The sequence below is a fragment of the Gossypium hirsutum genome, chromosome D10 (assembly GCF_007990345.1).
Source record: "Gossypium hirsutum isolate 1008001.06 chromosome D10, Gossypium_hirsutum_v2.1, whole genome shotgun sequence".
NCBI classification, from domain to species: Eukaryota; Viridiplantae; Streptophyta; class Magnoliopsida; order Malvales; family Malvaceae; genus Gossypium; species Gossypium hirsutum.
The window spans coordinates 33,112,528-33,132,698 of NC_053446.1; the positions used below are offsets into that span (position 1 = coordinate 33,112,528).

The 20,171-nt window shown below is 31.9% G+C and overlaps 1 pseudogene; it reads left to right on the forward strand.

Annotated features, from left to right (window-relative positions):
- LOC107915017 (myosin-6-like) overlaps positions 1–17,004 on the forward strand; it is a 32,235-nt pseudogene extending 15,231 nt beyond the window's left edge.
- Positions 17,005–20,171: the final 3,167 nt, after the last annotated feature.

Sequence of the window (20,171 nt, forward strand, 5' to 3'; positions counted from 1 at the left end):
TAAGTCCATTAGTTTTTATGCATGTTTGATTCCAGGGAGTGATGGAGGCAATTAGAATTAGTTGTGCCGGATTTCCCTCCCGAAAGCTGTTTCATGAATTTATAGATCGGTTTGTCATATTGGCTCCAGAGGTTCGAAATAAGAGGTAGCTTTTCATGATTATCCCTTGCAGTTCAAAATTATTACTTCTGTTTAGGTGCACCTTTTATTCTTTAGAATTATGTTACTAGAATTCACGAGTTACTTATTCAGTGGCAAGAAAGATGATATCGCTGCTTGCAAAAAGATTCTGGAGAAGAGTAACCTCACTGGTTATCAGGTACATGATGTATTTATAAATTTTCTTAAAGTTAAACTTTGGGGCAGCTTTTGTCAATCCATTTATTTCTTAAGAAGTTCCTATATATCATGCATGTCCACACTACACATTTCTTGCATCAGTTTTGATATTTAGTATATTTTATTTTTTGCTTCCATTAGGCTCTTGTACCACTTAATTCTGTACTTACAGATTTTCTGCTGTTGCAGATTGGTAAAACAAAAGTTTTTCTTAGGGCTGGTCAGATGGCAGAACTGGATGGTCAGCGAGGTGAGATTTTGGGAAGGTCAGCTACAAAAATACAGAGAAGAGCCTGTACATATATGTGTCGCAAAAAGTTTGTCTTGCTAAAATCATCTGCCACACAAATTCAAGCCTTTTCTAGAGGTAACAAGAGTTTCATATATGTGCAGACGTGATTGTTTCATAAGATGGAGTTGCTGCTGTTATATGTATATCTATTGTCATTTTTTGTTTGATGAATATATCTAGTCTTATATACCTTTCCTTTTGTTTTCTCTAACATTCTTGCAGGACAAATGACACGCCATCTGTATGAGGGAATGAGGAGGGAAGCTGCTAGTTTGAAAATTCAAAATATGCACGCAGGTTTCTAAAAAGGAAAGCATACAATAATTTGCGCTTCTCAGCTATTTCCATTCAGGCAAGTTTACGTGCCCTTAGTGCTCGTAATGAGCTTCGGTCCAGGAAGCGGACTGTAGCTGCAACTGTAATTCAGGTAAAGATAAAAATTTCTTTTAAACAAGGAAACATTAATAGCTACTACCTTCCTCTTTATTTCTCGTTTTACGCTATGTTTCTAAGAATTCAACCACGTGGAACTTATATTTTCCCCTTATTATCTCCAGTCAACAGGATTCAGAAATAAGAGAGTATGTTGAATAGAACTTATTACTTAGATCTGCATTTACTTTATTCTAGATCAAACTATAATGAGTTCATTCTCATTCTGGACCTAGGTTTTGCCTATAAAAGTAAAATCAAAAGGGAAAGAAAGTCTAGCATTCCCTCTTATTAGTTCTAAAAAGCCAAAGCAACCTCTGGTGTGCCCTAGGTTGTAAATAGTAGGATTGCGCTAAAGGAGGTTCTAGGTTTAACTATTTCCAATAAAAAAAACAGCCTTTCTGTGTTATCTTAGTTGTCTTGCATTAAATATTGATGTTGGTTAATTTAACAAAAGAAATCATGCTGATGTTTTTTATATCGCAATTCCCAGCTGCAATTTTTGTTATGATTTCTGTTTGGATTCTGAAGCTATGTTAGTTCTTGTCTACTACAGACTCATTGTCGACGAAAATTGGCCAACCTTCGTTATCGTCGGTTAAAGGAAGCAGCACTTATCATACAATGTGCCGTGAGAGGAAGCAATGCATTTGGAGAATTAGTGAAGCTAAGAATGGTGAATTTGTCATTTCTTTATTTCTTTTTTTCCTTTAATTTGCTGAAGCTATTGATCTAATCTTGTTTTCAACAAAATTTCTTGATAGATGATGATATTCCCGAAAGTATGCTATTGTATGTGAATATTAATGTAATTTTTGCTCGTTTTGATTAATTATAGAACGAAGGAATATCTAGAACAAACCCCTACTAACAGCAGTTATTGAGAAATGGGATACTAATTCTATCTTTTGCGCTTATGTTGCTTGCATTAGTTGGTATTATAATATAATGTCATCTCTTGTAATCCTAGTTTTCTTCCATTCCTGCCAGAGGAAAACAATTCATTTGTTTGATGTGATCTTTTGTTAGTCTCATCTCTAAGGTGATAGTAGGGGATTGATTATGTAAATCGATTACACCTTGTCTGTCTGCAGGCTGCCAAGGAAACTGGTGCACTCCAAGACGCCAAGGATAAGCTGGAAAAGCAAGTTAAAGAACTTACAAGCAGCTTGCAGTTGGAGAAAAAATTGAGGGTAGGTCTTTTCTTGATTACTTTACTAGAAGTAGATGAGTTTATAACTTTTCCATATATATTAAAATAAAATACTGAAACGAATAATCGAACATGAGGAGAATGAGATAATGAATTTTCTATCTTCTACATTCCATCAAACGGTACAATAGATAAACAGGTTTAGAGCCTACTCTATAAGGAAAGCAAATGAAAGTGAACAAAATCTAATCCCTAATAATCAACTATCTAATCTTCTTATGATTCACATAACTACACATTCCTTAACACTCCCTCTCGAGTTGGAGCATAGATATTAATCATTCCCAGATTGCTACAAATATAATCAATTCGAGATCCACTTTTTGTAAAGATCTCTTAATTGATCTCTTGTTTCTGACATAGCCTGTTGATATAAATTTTTGTTGAATCTTCTCATGAATAATGACAGTTGATTTTAACAAGCTTGGTTTGTTCATGAAACACTGGATTGGAAAATATATGAAGAGCAACTTGACTGTCACACTATAGTTTTGCTGGTAACGACATATGAGAGCCAAGTTCATTCAATAACTGTTGTAACCACATAACCTCACATTTATATTGTGTCGAGTTTTGTATTCAGATTCTACACTTGACTGTGATACTACACTTTGCTTCTTATTTTTCCAAAAACTTAGATTCCCTCCAACAAAAACACAATAATCTGTAGTTGACCTTATATCCATCTCTGATCCTGCCCAATCTGCATCAGGATTAACTTTAACTTCAAAACCTATTTACATCCAATAGCCTTCTTTCCAGAAACAAATCCACCAATTCTCAAGTACTATTACCATCTAAAGCAGTCATCTCTTATATCATTGCATCACGCCAGCCAGGATGGGACAAAGCTTCCCTAAAAGTTTTAGGAATTGAAATAGAGTCCGAAAATGTAATAAAAGAGCTAGTCATAAGTGATAAATGGTCACAAAAAACATGAGTATATCCGTTCAAAGAAAATTATCCCAAGGTGCCAAAATGACATTAAGCATGCGTGACATAGTTATTGAACCAATTAGTTACTTTACAACAAAATTCATATGGTTCTAATCCTATTTACATGCCACCTTATTACCAATATTTAAGCTTCATACTCTTCACTCCTTGCTTGATGATGAGATAAGGATGGGGAGAGTCACTTCAAAATTTGCCTTCAAAACAATCTTTACCTACACGTTTAAAACAACACATTAAGCTTGTAAAAGCTTGATAAGTAATAGAGAATTCAAACGTTACCACTAAGTTTAATTAACTATCTTAACATGATCATAGTAATTAGTCGTAAATAAAGTACACAATAGCAACAAGATTAGTCGACATTCTTTTTCACTTAGCATACTGTAATCATTCATGCATTGTTCATGTATCACTCAATTTCGCCCATTGTAGACTCAAGTGAACAAAAAGGATAAACAAAATGAAATCACAAATACAAGAGCATGTAAGTGCTAAATTTAAGAGCACCGAAGTGCTAGTTTCAGGAGCACCAGAGTACTAAATTCACAAGTGTGCTATGATATTCCTAATGACAAGCCATATATCTCACAAGTTCAGAACTTGTCTACAATAGCTTTTACATTATTATAAAATCAATATTCATCACAAGCACAATTAAGTTTCATATTTTCACAGCCACATAACTTTTTTAACATTTTACAATTTAGTTCTTTTTTCTACACATTTAATCATATCAATAATAACCGCAACATTTCCTATTTTCTTGAATCATTCACACATTTACTAAGTTACAAGTACTTAACTCGTAACATTAGCATGCTCTTTAATTATCATTTTAATAAAATCTAATTAGGTAAGAAAGAATTCTACCGTACTTACAAATTTAGCTAAATTAGACTTCCTTCAAGCTTTGTCTACTTGTTTCCCCTTGTCTACACTCCTATCTTATTCCTTCTCTTTCTCTTCATTTCACATCAATATCATAAAATATGAAAAATTATATTCTTTATCCACAACATTTTCATGTTCAAATAATCAAATAGACATAAAACTATCACTAAATAATGAAGATCTTAACTTAAAACTTTAGTTCTTCACATTATCTAGATTTTCTCTCTTCAAGTATGAACACTTTCCTTCTATTAAAAAATCTAAGCTTTCTAGGTTATAGTTTTCTAAAGAAAGTTGATGGTTTTAAGCTTGGAAGGGTCTTTAATAGAGATGGAGGATCAATTTGTAAAGGAATGAAATGTTTTTCTTCTTCTCTACGGTGGTGACGTGAAAGAGATGGAGAAAGATGATGAATCTTTTCCATCTTTCTTTTAAAATATCACCAATATAATAATAAAAACATAATAGAAATAAAATAAAATAATAAGATTTTTATTACTTATCCATTAAGAAAATCAATCCATCATCATTGTCTACTAACTCTTGGTAAAATTGTTTTTCATGTCCTCACACATCTCACTATTAATTCAATTTAATCATTTTTACTATAAATTCTCACTTTGACCTAACATTTGTAAAACTTTACAATTTAATTTATATCCAAATTAATTTTTTAATAAATCATTCTTTTAAATTTTCTCCCGTATCATATTACCTTTTCCACTAACGCTTATAATTAACATTTATTTATTCATACAAATTTGACTCATAATTGTTCAAATTATTCCATTATGATCACGGGGTTTTCAAAGATGTTATATGAGATATTACTTCTATTATGCAAGAGGGACAAATCCTATCTTAATAACTCAAATCTTACTATACAAAGTGTGGCCAATCCAAGAAACAATGTTGGGACTTTGATGATCTCAAATCTAAGGATTATACATATAATTATCACTATAAGAAATATTGTGACTTATATAATAATCTAAAAACACTTATCTAAAAAAGGAGAGCTTTTGGCCAATTCAAGAAAATGTCTATTTTTTTTTTCTTTTAGCCACTCTATTCTAGAATAGAGTAGCAACAGAAAAGGGTTGATGAGTAATACCATTTTAAGTCATAAACATGGAAAGCATAGCATAAAATGTATTTTATATTATCACTTCGCAAAATAAGAAAAAAAAACATTAAATTGAGTTTTAATTTCAGTACAAGAGGCACAAAAGATACAAAGTAAAGGGTAAAAAGACCTCTACAGTCCCTCTCAAAAAAATCAAAACAATTAATCATTTTCAATTCAAAAGTGAGCAACTAAGGATAATTAATCATGACATTAATGTTTTCATCAATTGTACATGATTTTGATTAGTATAATAATATATTTAGCCATCAAAGTTTACACATTCTGTCAATTTAGTCTTAATTTAACAAATTTATCCCGCAACATTTGTATAAATGTGTAAATGTTAATGTTGAATTTATTGAATTTGTAGAATTAAGACCAAAATGACAAAATATGTAGACATCAAAGGTTAATTTTATTATTATACCAAACAAAATTATGTACAATTGACAAAAAAAACATTAATATTGTGCTTAATTATCCTTAGTTGATCTAATTTTTTAAGAGTGACCAATTTGTTAAATTTTAAAATTGAGAAGGATCAAAGGGGTCCTTTTACCAAAATAAATCACAACGATTTTTCATTAAACATAACCAAGTTACGCATGAATGATTGTCCAAAAAATAATGAAACTCAGACTTTAAAGTAGTAGGACACGAACCCTAAACATCATAATGGACTAACTCAAAAGAAACTCAACTCTTTTATTGATTCTAGAAATTGAGGGACGACCTAACCAATAATGACCTCAAAGGGACATTGCATACTAGAGCAAGCAATAGCTCTCAACATTATGTATCAGGAAGATAAAATACCTCCAAACTCATGACCTCTACCAATAATCTGTTTTCGTAAGATCCTGAAAGAGAGAATGATTTGGAAAGAATAAGACAACTATTAAGGGCACAAGTAAGCTTACTAGCAATCAATAAGTTGGAAGAAAAGTCGATTATGTTTAACGCATAAATGATAGAAATAGATGATGTAGGATAACGATGCTAGATCCAAGAACATGAGAATTGGACCCATTAGCTAGAACAACTTTAGAAGTATTTTATGTAGGTTAAAAAGATATTTGTATTATCCATCATGTGATCTATAGCACTAGAATCAATGATTCAATTGGATGATGAAGAAATGAGCCACTTAGTGGAGTTACCTGACTCAAAAATAGAAGTGATAGGAGTAAATTTTCCAGATAGTGAAATGGTCATAGTACTTATTGCTGCAAAATGTGGTGACTATGCTCTCCTAGCCTAAGTCTGAAGCTTTAGACAGACTCATGACAATAATAACACACCACACCTTGTTTTGTGACTACCACCATGTTTGTCACGAGTAGTTGATCCTTATGTCTTATTACCGTGACCCACCATACATTACTGAGTCCGAGCAAAATGTGTGTTTTGGGATCTGGTAGCCTCAAACTCTGGAAAATGACCAAAGAGAAAACTCATAAACATCATTTGTTCCCATTGGGTTCTTCATACACTCTCTTAAAGTCGATTAAGTAAGCTCTCAGAGATTTATTCTGCTTCTCCAGACGATAAAACACTTGGAACACTTCATACATATGAGATATTTCATTTCTCGAAACATAAAAAATCCAGATACTCCACTAGTTTTTTAACAAATTCGCAATGATTAATCAAAGCAATTACTTCACTGTCAATAGAATTGCGAATCTACAAAAATAGTTTGGCATCATCTCTTACCTATGTTTTCCGTGTCTCATCAGTGGGTGGGTTATTGGTCAGGTGATCATGCTTGTCAATACTTCTCAAGTAGATCTGAACCGTCTTACTACATTCAAAATAATTGTATCCATTGACTTTGTGCTCTCTAATTTTAGACATAACCGGAATCATCTTACTCGCAGCCAATCTAGAGTCAATCATCATATCTCTTCTTAAGAAAACTTAACACTTACGAAGAACAAATAGATTTCTAGATAAAATTCAACTGTAATTCAAAAAATTTTGAACAGCACAAACAAAAAATAATGAAACTAGTCCAAATGATGATTAATCAACTCAAATTAATCTCGAAATAAGCAAAAAAAATAGAACCAAAATAGTGTGAAACCCCAAAAATAACCAAATGACCCATGAAACCTCATTTGATCAAGCAACCGATCACTAGGCTAAGGTCAGACAAGGGAGTCAACATCGGGGACGAAAGCCGAAGGTGAGACAACACTCTACACACCTAGGCATGCCGACGCGTGAAGCAAAGTTGCAAACCTTTATGTGGTGCATGAGCCTCACGTGCAAGCCCTCCAGCCGTCGAAAGTTGTAGATTTCTGTGGAGATGATGGTACACCTGCTTGTGTTGGCCATGTACACGAACCCATGAAATACTCAAATGATTCTCGTTTAAAATAACAAAATGTGAACTCACTAAATCGAGCCAAGAGGCCATGATACCACGAAAAAATTATTTCGACGATTGTCAACCACGATCCATGTACCATAAACGAGTCGGGTTGAAATAGGGTTGAATATATACCTTTTCAAAATTGAAGAACTGTGAGTAAGAAGGTTGTTGGTTGGATTCCTTTTTGCGATATCAATCCTAGCCGTAACAAAGTGTCTCGGCCACTACGTGGCCCACCCAGTTAAGCACGAACAACAAAACTCTTTTAACTTTTTTAGAGAGAATACAAACTTTTCGGCTGCTAGACCTAATTTGATTTTTCTTACACTCTTCTACATAATCTTGGATTGTATTCCTTTTATTAATATCATGTGTATTAAAAACGGAATAATTTCCCTTTACTTTTTAAAGAAAATCATGAAAGATATTTAAATTATATTCCTTCCAAAAGAATATTAACTTTCACAAATATTAACTCTGAAAAGATGTTGCGAATCGTATCCGCCAAATAATCCCATTGCCCAGTAATTCTATTGCCAGGTTATTTTGTCTGCCATGCAATACTATTCACCAGGAACTATTGTTCGCCGGACGATTCTGTCCGTCATGTGATACTTATCCACCATAGTTGTATTTAGGAAAGTATATGCCCATTCCATTGGCGTGAATTCTGTTTGCTTTAATAATAAGGTGTGACCCTATAGGTTCTTATAATATTAGTAGTAATACTAGAACATTTCTAATGTTACAAGTAATGAGTGACGTCTAGCAATGCATTATTGTCACTCAAGTTACAAGAAACCGTGATTCGACATAACCTTTCTGTGATAAACTTTTCATGCATCATATCTTTTTTTTCTTATATCTAGATTGGACACAAGTCATGATATCATCACACTTGTATAATCCAATACCATATTTCTTGATAGTCTAGGTAGATTACTATAAAAAAATGGGAATTTTTCATATTAACTTATTTGAGTATTACCATACATTTCTAGTCTCACTCTATCAAATAGAATAAGATATTACTCCAATGATATAGGAGGAATAAATCCTATTTTAATCAATCATATCACACTACATGGATTGTAGTATATTCAATATTAGTCTTTATAGTATAATCTATTACAGTAGACGTTTGACTGTATCAAAATATACGATTCATGATGTGGGGAAAATAATGATCTCAAGTTTGAGGATCATATACATAATTATCATTATAAGTAATGTTTGTGACTATTTCATAATAATCCAAAAAACATACTCATGACGGGTCAGTCTAGTATGTTGTTCTCTAACACACTCATGTATTGATTTTGACATCCCTATTTCAATGACAATACTTTATCATCAATCAACTACACATTAGTCTCAATTCATTATTATTGTTCAATCTTACAATAATATTTGATTAACGATCTTTTAAGAAAATTTATTATTGATAAGTTTATTTATACGCACAAAAAAAGAAACTTAAATAATAATGGGAATGTCTTATATTAATAAAAAGGTAAAATGAGTATGTAATTACAACTATCTCATTATTGCTCTTTGGGCATACTCTAACACAAACTATGAAGCACCGACACTACTCTTCCCTCTCGTATTGGTGTCGTACGGGTGTTTGACACAAACATATCACGGATACGCCCGGATATGTACGACACATATTGAAATACATCAAAGAAAAAAAATTGGACTTGGTCTTGGCACGATCAAGACACTAGTCCAAAAATGGATACAAACGAACACGGACAGTTGGCGGTCAATAAGCGATGAAAAGAAGTAGTCGATTGATGAATGAGAAAAAGGAGGAAGAGGACTTGTGGTGGTAGAAAGAAACAAGTGTCTCTAGCGTTAATTTTTGGTGTATTGAACTCATCGCTTTGATGAAGTGATATAATTTTTTTTGGTAGAGTTTTTTTTTAGTTGTTGAGCTTTGGTTGTTTTTTTGAATTCAAGCTTTGGTCATATTTAGCAATTAGCTGATAATTGATTGTTGATTACAGTGGTTAGTTTGACCAATTGGTTCTATTAATTAATTTGTCCAATTGATTCTATTAACTGTTTATTTAAAAATGTTTGGCAAAATTTACCTGAAAGCTAAAAGTTGATATGTGTAAAAATGACAAATAAAGGATTGACACATTTTATTATTACATATTTATTTGTTTGTAATACTTTAGTTTTTATTGGGTGAAATTATTGAAATAAAACATAATTATCAAGGAATTAAAACATCTATTACGGAAATTAATTAGTGAATATTTTTAAAAATTTAAATAAACAAATTTCTTAAATTTCTTATTTGCAAATATTAACATTGTGGAAATTGATAAATATTAATAGTGTATCAATATAATTGTAAACTATATTCTTAGTGATAATTATGTCATATTCTTAGTACGTAAATTAGTGATAATTATGTTACACTCTAAATAAATTTGTCAAGTAACACATTTCAATTATGATAAAGTTGCATAAGAAATCATTTTACACAAGTAAATTGAAAATAAATTAAGAGTACATAAATATTCAAAAAATAGATACATGTGGCAAATGGAATAATTTTGAGCAAGCATGTGGCAAAATGAATAATTTTTAGCAAGCATGATCAAATATGTCATTCTATGTATCACATTCCTAATCAGTTGTGAAAAAAGTTGTTCATCATAGCATTTTTTTTTGTTTTGGAAGTTTTAACTTAACAAGTTTTTGTAAACCTCTATTTACCGAATACTACAATTAGAAGGTTCGATTACCCAATCCTCTATTTGTGCCTAGATCAACTAAAAAAGACCCAAAATTCTATTTTACCAAACACCCCATTTGGTTTTTTAGGATGGGCTTCAGTTATTTATTATAATATATTTGGGTTATTTAGCACAAGTTATACTTTGAGTTTTAGAAACTATTACAAATAACATTTAATTTATAAAATTTTAACTTCAAATATTTTAATTAATTAAGATTAAATTAAATTAAAAAATGCTATTATTATTTTAACAACAAGGTGGTAAACAAATGAAATATTTTAACATAAAAATATAGATAAAAATATTTTTATTGTCGTGTCATGCCTTACTCATATCCTCATCTTTTGAAATTATCGTATCGTCGTGTCCATATCATGTTATACTCGTATTATGTGTCCGTGTTTCATAGCACATAAATATACATGTTTAGAGACTATCTTATAAGGAAAAAAATATAATCCCTAATAATCAGCTATCAAATCTTCCAATGATTCACATATCTACATATTGCTTAACATATATGTCCTAAGATTCTATGTCAATTCAAAAATAGCCTGAATATCTGATTAGTAATAAACTATTATGCGAATTTGTTTATGGAGAATTTCTTATGCTTTCCATTTTATTTATGGTCTGGGTGATGTTTTCCCTTTTCCGGACTAAATTATAGTGCCCTTGGTTTGCTTATAGGTTAGGATAGCAGATGCATTTTCTTGGTATCATTAGAAGGCTACCAATAATGCTTATGTACAAGTTACCTTTGGTAGAATTAGTCCATTTCTACTTAATTTCTCATGGTAAACATGCTATAAAGGATAACAACCATTAGCAGGATTACTGCAATTTGGTATTTTTCTTGTTCCTAACAGATTAATTTATTAGGGCAGGCTGAGCTTGAGGAATCCAAAAACCAAGAAATTGCAAGGTTACAATCTGCTTTGGAGATGACGCAACTTGAGTTGAAGGAAACAAAAGAAATGCAAAACAAGGAAGGTCAAACTGCAAAAAACATTGCTGTGACTCAGGAGGTTCCTGTTACTAATGATGTATTGGTGAAAAAACCTGCTGCTGAGAATGAAGGGCTGAAGGTATTATTATACACATTTTTGGCTTCTGAATAAGACCTTAGGTTTGACTAAAGGCTTCCCTTATGCAACTTGAGTTTTAGGAAACAAAAGAATTGCCACTTAAGGAAAGTGCAGCTGCAAGCAGCACTTCTGAACAAGTTCCTACGACTCAGGGGATCCCTGTTACTAGTGACGAATTGACAAAGAAACTTACAGCAGAAAATGAACGGCTGAAGGTATTGTTAGACATATGTTCCTCTGAATGAGAGCTTAGGTTTGTCTTTCTGTTTCTTGAGATCTTGTTTGCCACAATGTCGTTGCAGGCTCTGGTAAGTTCATTAGAACAGAAAATTGAGGAAACTGAGAAGAAATATGAAGAAACAAGCAAGCATGCTATGGAGGCAGAGTCAAAGATAATTGAGCTAAAAACAGCAATGCAGAGGTTTATATGTTTGATGTTTTTATCGCTGTATGAATGTTTGTCAATAGGATTTTTCATTCTTTGATTCCAGATTGTCTGTATCTTTTAACAGGCTTGAAGAGAAGATTTTGGACATAGAAACTGAAGACCAGATTTTGCGACAGCAAGCATTGTTGAGTGCATCTAATTCAAAAACGTCAGAGACAGCTGCAACATCCGCAGTAAGCTTTCTTTAAACATGTTTTCCTTTTCTTTCTTGAGTTCTTTTTTCCCTAGATTAATTTTCACCTTATTTTTTCTTGTTGGTCTTTATCTTCATCTTGCAGCCTCTGGAAAATGATCAACAGGTAAGCAAGGAATGAGTGACTGTATACTTGGTTCTTTGATGATTCTATCATCCTGAGATGGAAAGTTCTTTGTGATAGGCACAAATGAGTCCTGGTTCATCAAAAAAAAGTTTGGGTAGAGAAGATAGTAAAACAAGTTCACAAAATGGAAGGCAACAAGTATTAACTCACATAATATGATTTTCCCTTTTCTAGTTTTTCGTTCTAGTATATGAATCAGATGAAGTTTTTAGGGGCTAATTGTGATTGTGTATCACCTATCCACAGGAAAATGTAGATACTCTACTCAAATGTGTGTCACAGAATCTTGGATTCAGTCAAGAAAAGCCTGTAGCAGCATTTACAATATACAAATGCCTTCTCCACTGGAAATCATTTGAAGCAGAAAAGACAAGTGTATTTGACCGTCTTATTGAAATGATTGGATCTGCACTAGAGGTGACTTGTTTATTACCAAAAAGCTCCTGTTTACTATAATCTCAAATCATAGTCCTCAATATTTAGTACAAAAAAGCTAGTGTAGAAAGTTGAGATTTGTAGTTTGTTCAATGCTTTGTGATATTTTTCAGGACCAGGACAACAATGACCACATGGCTTATTGGCTGTCCAACACTTGTGCATTGCTGTTTTTGCTTCAACGTAGTTTGAAATCCTCTGGTTCAAGTGCTGATAAACCTGCTGCAACATCAATATTTTCAAGAATGACCCAGGTATTAAGATATTTCATTAACATTCTGCCTAATTTGTTTGCATGAAGTGCTCATGATTTAAAAATCTATAACTCTTCTTTAACATATCACTAGAAAAGAAAGAACCCTACTTCTTTTAAAACTCTTGTGATATGATTATTATCGATATTTTCTTGAATTAATCTTTTGGCTGTAAATGAACTGAGCTTGAACGAACAGACCTCTGTTCATGTTTGTTTGTTTGTTTATTTCAAAATTTTTTTTCATGTTCGTTCATTTAGAAGTATGTGCATTCATTTTCGTTTGTTTAAGTTAAACGAACATATTCGTGAACATTAAACAAACATGTTCATGAACATATAATTGAACTTGTTCACGAACAATGCTCATGAATAATAAACAAACAAACAACAAATAAACATATATATTATTTTTTAGACATAAAATAGTCAAATATAAATATTAATAATTATAATAAATATAAAATAAGCACACAAACCATAATAAATTTATTATTATATACTAATGGAACAATAAATAAGATTTAAATTATTTATTAAATGAGCTTTAAACGAACATAAACGAGCTTCTTCATGAACATAAATGAACTGAACAAGCTTTGTTTGTGTTTGGTTTGTTTAATAAACGAGCCTCAAAATCTTGTTCATATTCATTTATTTAGTTTAATAAACGAACAAAAACCAAATTGTTCATGAATTGTTCATCATTTACAGCTCTAATTATTCTAGAGCTTTTGAAGGAAAATTATGTGACATTTTGTTCTTTCTCAGAGTTTTCGTTCATCTTCTGCCAATTTACCGGTTGGTGTAGTGCAACTAGTTGAGGCCAAATATCCAGCTCTGCTTTTTAAGCAGCAACTCACAGCATATGTAGAAAAGATCTTTGGAATCATTAGGGACAAATTGAAAAAGGAATTGTCACGACATGTTTCTTCTTGTATTCAGGTATAAGGAGCTATGCATTTATTTTGTTTACTTTTAAAATTATGTTAGTTGATAGGTTGAATTCTGTTATTAGACCATGTACTTTGGCTAAATTATTGATTTAGTACCTGTACTTTAATTTGATCAATTTTAGTCTATACTTTTCTAATTTTTAAATTTTAGTCCTGACCAAATGATAGCAATTAAATCTGTTTAGTTGAATTCTGCTATTAGTCTATTATGCATAAAGTTGTAGATTTAGTCTATATTCTCTAACTGGATCATTTTTAGTCGTTATATTTCTCAAGTTTCAAAATTTTAATCTTAATACAAATGTCAATAATTAAATCTCTTAACTGTTTTTTTTTAGTAATATGTGAAAATAAGAAGCTGACATGAAATTACACGTGTAATATGTTTGTCGCTTCAAATTTTGAAAAAAAGCAAAACTTAATTTAATCAATTTAATCTGTACCATTTGGTGAAGACTAAAATTTTACAATTCTAAAAGTATAGGAACTGAAAATGACCAAATATAAGTACAATGACTAATGGCAAATTTTAACCTAGACAGGAGAAAGCATTTTGATCTTTCTGCAGGCTTATTTTTTGAAACCATCTCCTCTCGTTGTATAGTGCCTTGCACATTATAAGTTGGCTGTGCTGCTTTCATTGAACTTGTTAGATGTGCTTTCTTGTGATAAACTGAAACTGGATGTTTCAATATTAATTTACTTTAACTTGCTTTCACATATCAGGTTCCTAAGACTTTTGAAGAATCAAAAGATGATACTTCTCCAGCTAGTCACTGGCAGAGCATTATTGAGTGCCTAAACCAGTTTCTAAGCACATTAAAAGATAATTTTGTACGTAATTTCCAATTCTGATGATATTAAAGTGGAGTTTTTCCATATTTTTTTTTATGAACCCTGAGCTTGTGGTATGGTTTATTTTAGGTGCCTCCAATACTTGTTCAGAAGATTTTCACTCAAAATTTTGCATATATGAATGTACAGATTTTTAATAGGTAAATCACTATTTCATCTTTATTTCCTATTACTGTAGATAATATAATAAGTGCTATTTTCAAAATGTAATGTTATGATACAGCCTTCTTCAGCAGAAAGAGTGTTCAACATTTAGCAATGGTGAGTATGTGAAGTCTGGCTTAGATTCCTTGGAAAAATGGTGTACTGAAGCAAAAGAAGAGGTAGTTTCTTTAGTTCTGACTAATGAATGTTGAAAAAGTGTCATTTTCACATACTACCAAGCAAAGTTTTTAGTTTTAAGGTTTCATAGTTGTCTTTGGTGAATCCTCTTACTACAGTATGCTGGCTCAGCATGGGATGAACTTAAGCACACTAGGCAAGCAGTTGGATTCTTGGTATGTTTCTTCAGTTGTTCATGTTTCCAAGTTAGAACTTTGTTGCATTAAATTATTTCTACTCTTTTGGTTTGATGCATTTATACATGTCATTCTCATTTGATGCTATTTTTTTATAGCCATAATAACAAATATGGCCCATAACGTTTGCATTTTTTGTCAATTTGACCCTCAACCTAAAAAAAAGTTGAATGGTTATTTTTTTAATGAAAATATTGACTAAAATGTTAATTTTTTAGACATGGCAGCCCGTATGGTAATCCACATATACTTCATGCTAATTTTGATTTTTTTTAACTTTTAGTTATTATATATATTTTTTAATATTTTTGCAATTATTAAATTGTTTGTTGACATGGCATATAAACAAATAGTGTTATGTCAGCATTAAGTATTTGTGGGCTGCCACGTAGATTACCATGCCAACATGGTTAAGAAAATTAATGTTTTAATCAACATTTACATTATAAAACCGATTTGATTATTTTTTGAAAAGTTGATGGCAAAATTTAGCTAAAAAGGAATAAGAGCTAAATTGACAAAAAATGTAAACGTGAAGGGTTAAATTTATCATTATGCCTTTATATATATATTAAAAGTATCTACTTGTGCAAATATCTTTGTTAATTTTGGTAGCTACCATCCCTTGCTCTCAGTTCCATCATGTAGTTTTCTTTAGTTTCTCTAATTTGAACAACTGTTTGTGTATTGTATTGTCAGGTTATGCCTGAAAAGTCCAAAATTTCGTATGACGAAATTACAAATGACCTTTGCACTGTAAGTCTCTTTATAACACTGCTTTAACAATATGGAATTCTTCAGAATTTCAAAATTTTGTTCAATATATACATCTATATTCTGCTTCTTACATTATTATGTGTCCTAAATCACCAGGTTCTGAGTGTTCAACAATTTTATAAATTATGTACTCTTTACAGTGATGGTAACAACAATGAAAGTGTTTCGGCAGATGTAAGTCTGCCACAACAAATTGCACAAATTTCAACTCTACATTTTTTTCTCTTTTCATATGTTAATTAAACCTCTTCATTCTTGCCCAGGTCATGTCCAGCATGAAACTTCTTATGACAGATGACTCCGAAAATGATAGCAGCTCCTTTTTATTGGATGAAGATTCTAGGTAAGATAACTTCAACCAAAGTTGAAAAACTATAGCTTTTTTTTTCTTTTTTTATTGAGGTTAATGTGGTTCAGAGTCCTAATTATTGCTTATACTGTCTGAATGCAGCATTCCTTTCTTAGTGGAGGACATCACTGATTCCATGAAAGTACAAGATTTTGCTGATGTTAAACCCAGTGCTGAACTTACTGAGAATCCTGACTTCCAATTTTTACAGGAGTAAGGCACCGTATCCAGCGCCAGTACTTAGAATCGGTGCCCTTTCATTGTAACATCCATGCCCCTTAATGTCCGATATATATTTGGACATGAGTATAAGATATAATCTTTTAAATATATAAAAAAATTTCGAAACAAAAAAATAAACAAATTCGTGTTGGATTTTAATCTGACACCACTAATCCATAGATATGGTCATTTCTCATCAGCATTATTTATAGTGATAGGAGGGGAAGAAAAATGTAATCTAGTCCCGTGGTAGGAGCTGATAAAAGCTACTCTGCCCCCAATCTCATATTGTACAAACTGAAATGCCAAAAGTATTTATAGTTTCCTTTTTACGTATTCATTGGTACATATTATTAATTATAAAGTGGAATACAAGTGAATTGATGTTTGAATTCATATTATTCATTGACAAATAGAAGAATCTGATTTGAATCAACGACCTCAATTGCGTGGCCGTTTAAATTCAATCGTTATTTCTCTTGATGGATCTAACAACTCACTCAATTAATCATGTAAATTTATTTTTTAGTAGTGCGATTACGATAATTATGGATTGTATTGGTTCTTTCAACTGTATGTTGCACAATACTGAATCAACGAACTTTTTTTGACTTGATGCTATAATGACTTTGTGAGACGATTGAGTCTATTTCTTAAACTAAAAAAATTAAACATCAAAGTGGAGATTTTTAAGTATGGTTTCAAATCTCACGATTCTCTCCCGGATTAATTATGGACCTAAAGCTAGATTGGGTGGTTAAGTTACTCCTGGAAAGTAATAAGTAAAACAATGGAAATAATTGAATTTGTTTTGGGATTCCCAACCAAAGTACATGGAGCTTTCTCTCATTCATATCTATTATAAAAATAAAAATTCAAAACTCTATTTAATCAAATTACTAAAGATAAGTCTAAAAAATAGCTAGTAAAAATAAAAGATAAAAAAGTAAAGCCTAATCCTAATAAAACTAGTAAATATATTATTGCACAAATAAAGTTCAAAATTAAGATAAGAATTATAACAATTTAAATAGTATTTTATACGTCTACAAATTGCTCACATCCCCAAGAAATCTTTCGACAATTGATGTTTTTGACTTTTCTTGACTTTCCTGATTTTGCTCCATACCTAATTAAAAACCAAGGAATAAGCTCAAAATTAGTGGCACTTCATTTTAAAATATATCAAAATTAAGCTCAATAAATATGCCAATTAAGCATAATATCAAATCCTCCTACTTCTTACCTTCAAGCATACCTTTAGCTCAATCTTTCGAGTCATTCATAAATTTTTCAAAAAAAGTTTTTATTCCACAACTTTACTTAATTTCTGCAAAGGGATGTAATTAAAATAGCTTCTCAACAAACCTCAATTCAAACAATAAGTGTAGGAATCATCAAGTTTAATACAACATTGAATTTATTTAATTATTCTCATGAAAACTAACACTTAACTGGACTTGCAAAGACAATTTTTTCCTTTTTTATTAACACTTTTTTTTCTTTCTTTTATTTAGGATGTTGTCAAACTTTTTTACGCGAAATGAGATGACAATCCAGGCACCCCATCCCAATTACTCAATTCGATACATCTCTAAACTGCCATTTCACTCTACTCATGATTGTCGTGATGAGAGGAATAACTTAGTGACTTGAAACGTCACTTGATCTTTTGACGTGAAATGGGATGACAACCCAAACACTCCATCCCGGTTACTCGATTTAGTCATAGTTCTCAAGGTTTTACTCATAACCTATGATATCAACAGAGTATTTTATTTGTTTTTCTCTGTTCTCTTTCTTCTTCTTTTTTATTCAAAGGAGAAATTTGTCTAAGAGAGTATATAAAGTGTCAAATTCCATGAGACATGTATTTAACACATAATTAAAATCCAATATTTAACAGATTCCAATAGTATATTATAATAATTGAATCACAAGAAATCATTCATCAAACATTCAATTGCTTAAATTACTAAGGCAGTGGAATTTCAAACTAATTTCAAGTACTTAAAGAATGACTAGATGGCAGAATCGAAAGCATGTAAGGGAACAAAAAGGGGTCTAGCCAAGTCGTGGGCATGAAATGTTCCATCATATAATGAAAAGCAATAATTCATGTGCAAAAGTAGATGCAGCAAAGTCGTGGACGCACAACAATAACATGCAACAACAAATGTTAGAAATGATTTATCCCACTTCCCTTACTTATTCCACATTGCCTTCAATGTGTATGAGAAATAAAATAAAGAGAAAGGTAAGAGGTACTTGATTTGCCACAATTCGTTGTGGCAAATTAGACTATTTTTGGCATTTAATGAGCTTGATTTCAAGTTGTTTTATGTTAGTTTTCTTCATTTTCTATTTCAATAGCCATAATTATTAGCAATGTAACACCCAGTTTCCAATTAACCCAAAATTTAGAATAAATAAGAGACTAAATTGAAAGAGACCGCAAACTAGCCGCCTCTATTGAATGAAATAAGAAAGTTAGAAACCGAATCAGATTTGTTTGAGATCCAATTCTAGTTCGATTAGAATGGAACCCACGGAATCCTTAGTGGGAGACATCATGATTAGCGATGCACGACTCTCATTATGTTGGTAATAGCACGGAAAGGGCTGTAAATAGCTGAGAGATGGCTTTCAGGGATGATTTTCTTCCCAACCTTGTTCATTTCTTCCGTTCTTCATCTTCTTCGGTAGCTCGAAGTAGGAGTAGTCATTGAAGGTTCTGCATGGAGCAAACTTCATAAGGACAAAGCTGGAGAAATAGGGAAAATAACAAGCGGATAAGGTTCTTAACTCTTTTGTGAACGTAAGATTTAAGAAATGAACCTATGGAGCTTCAGAACTATTTTACGGGTTCTGCATGTTATGAAAGTTTAAGCTTTTAAGATATAACATAAGTTTAACCAGTAATTTTTTGGTTGTAAGTTGCCGTCAAGGGAATGAAAGCTTTGGCATACTAGAGAAGGAATAAGCTATGGAAGCGATGAGTCAGGTGAGTTCCAGACTCGAAACCCATTGTTATGGTTTATGTTGTTTAAGTAGGCCATGGTTACATAAGCATGAAGTATGATAATATGAGCATGAATTGCATGAACGTAGGAAACCTTAAAGGGCTAGAGGAAGATAGGATGGGAATGGGGAGAGAACCCATTAGTTTTGCTTAGGGTGAAGCTTCGAACCTTGCGGAGGGAACACTGTGGTGTTCGATGATCAAGGTTAGGTGGTGTCAAGGAAGTGATGGGAGGAGGATTTGGGAAATGAAATTATGGAATGGTATTTATGACAGCAGTATCGATTGGTCCTTCGAGGCGACACCGTGACGACAGTATATGGCATAAAACCATAGATGAAAGAGGCTATAACAGTTTGGTATGTGGTACGTAGCGTAAGACCATGGATGAAAGATGTGATGGTGGCATGGTACATGGTAATGATATGGGTGTAAGACCATAGATAGAAGACACCATGACAGCAAGGTATATGGTATAAAAGGTAAACAGTGTAAGACCATAGATGAAAGATGTTATAATAGCCACTTATGATAAGTAA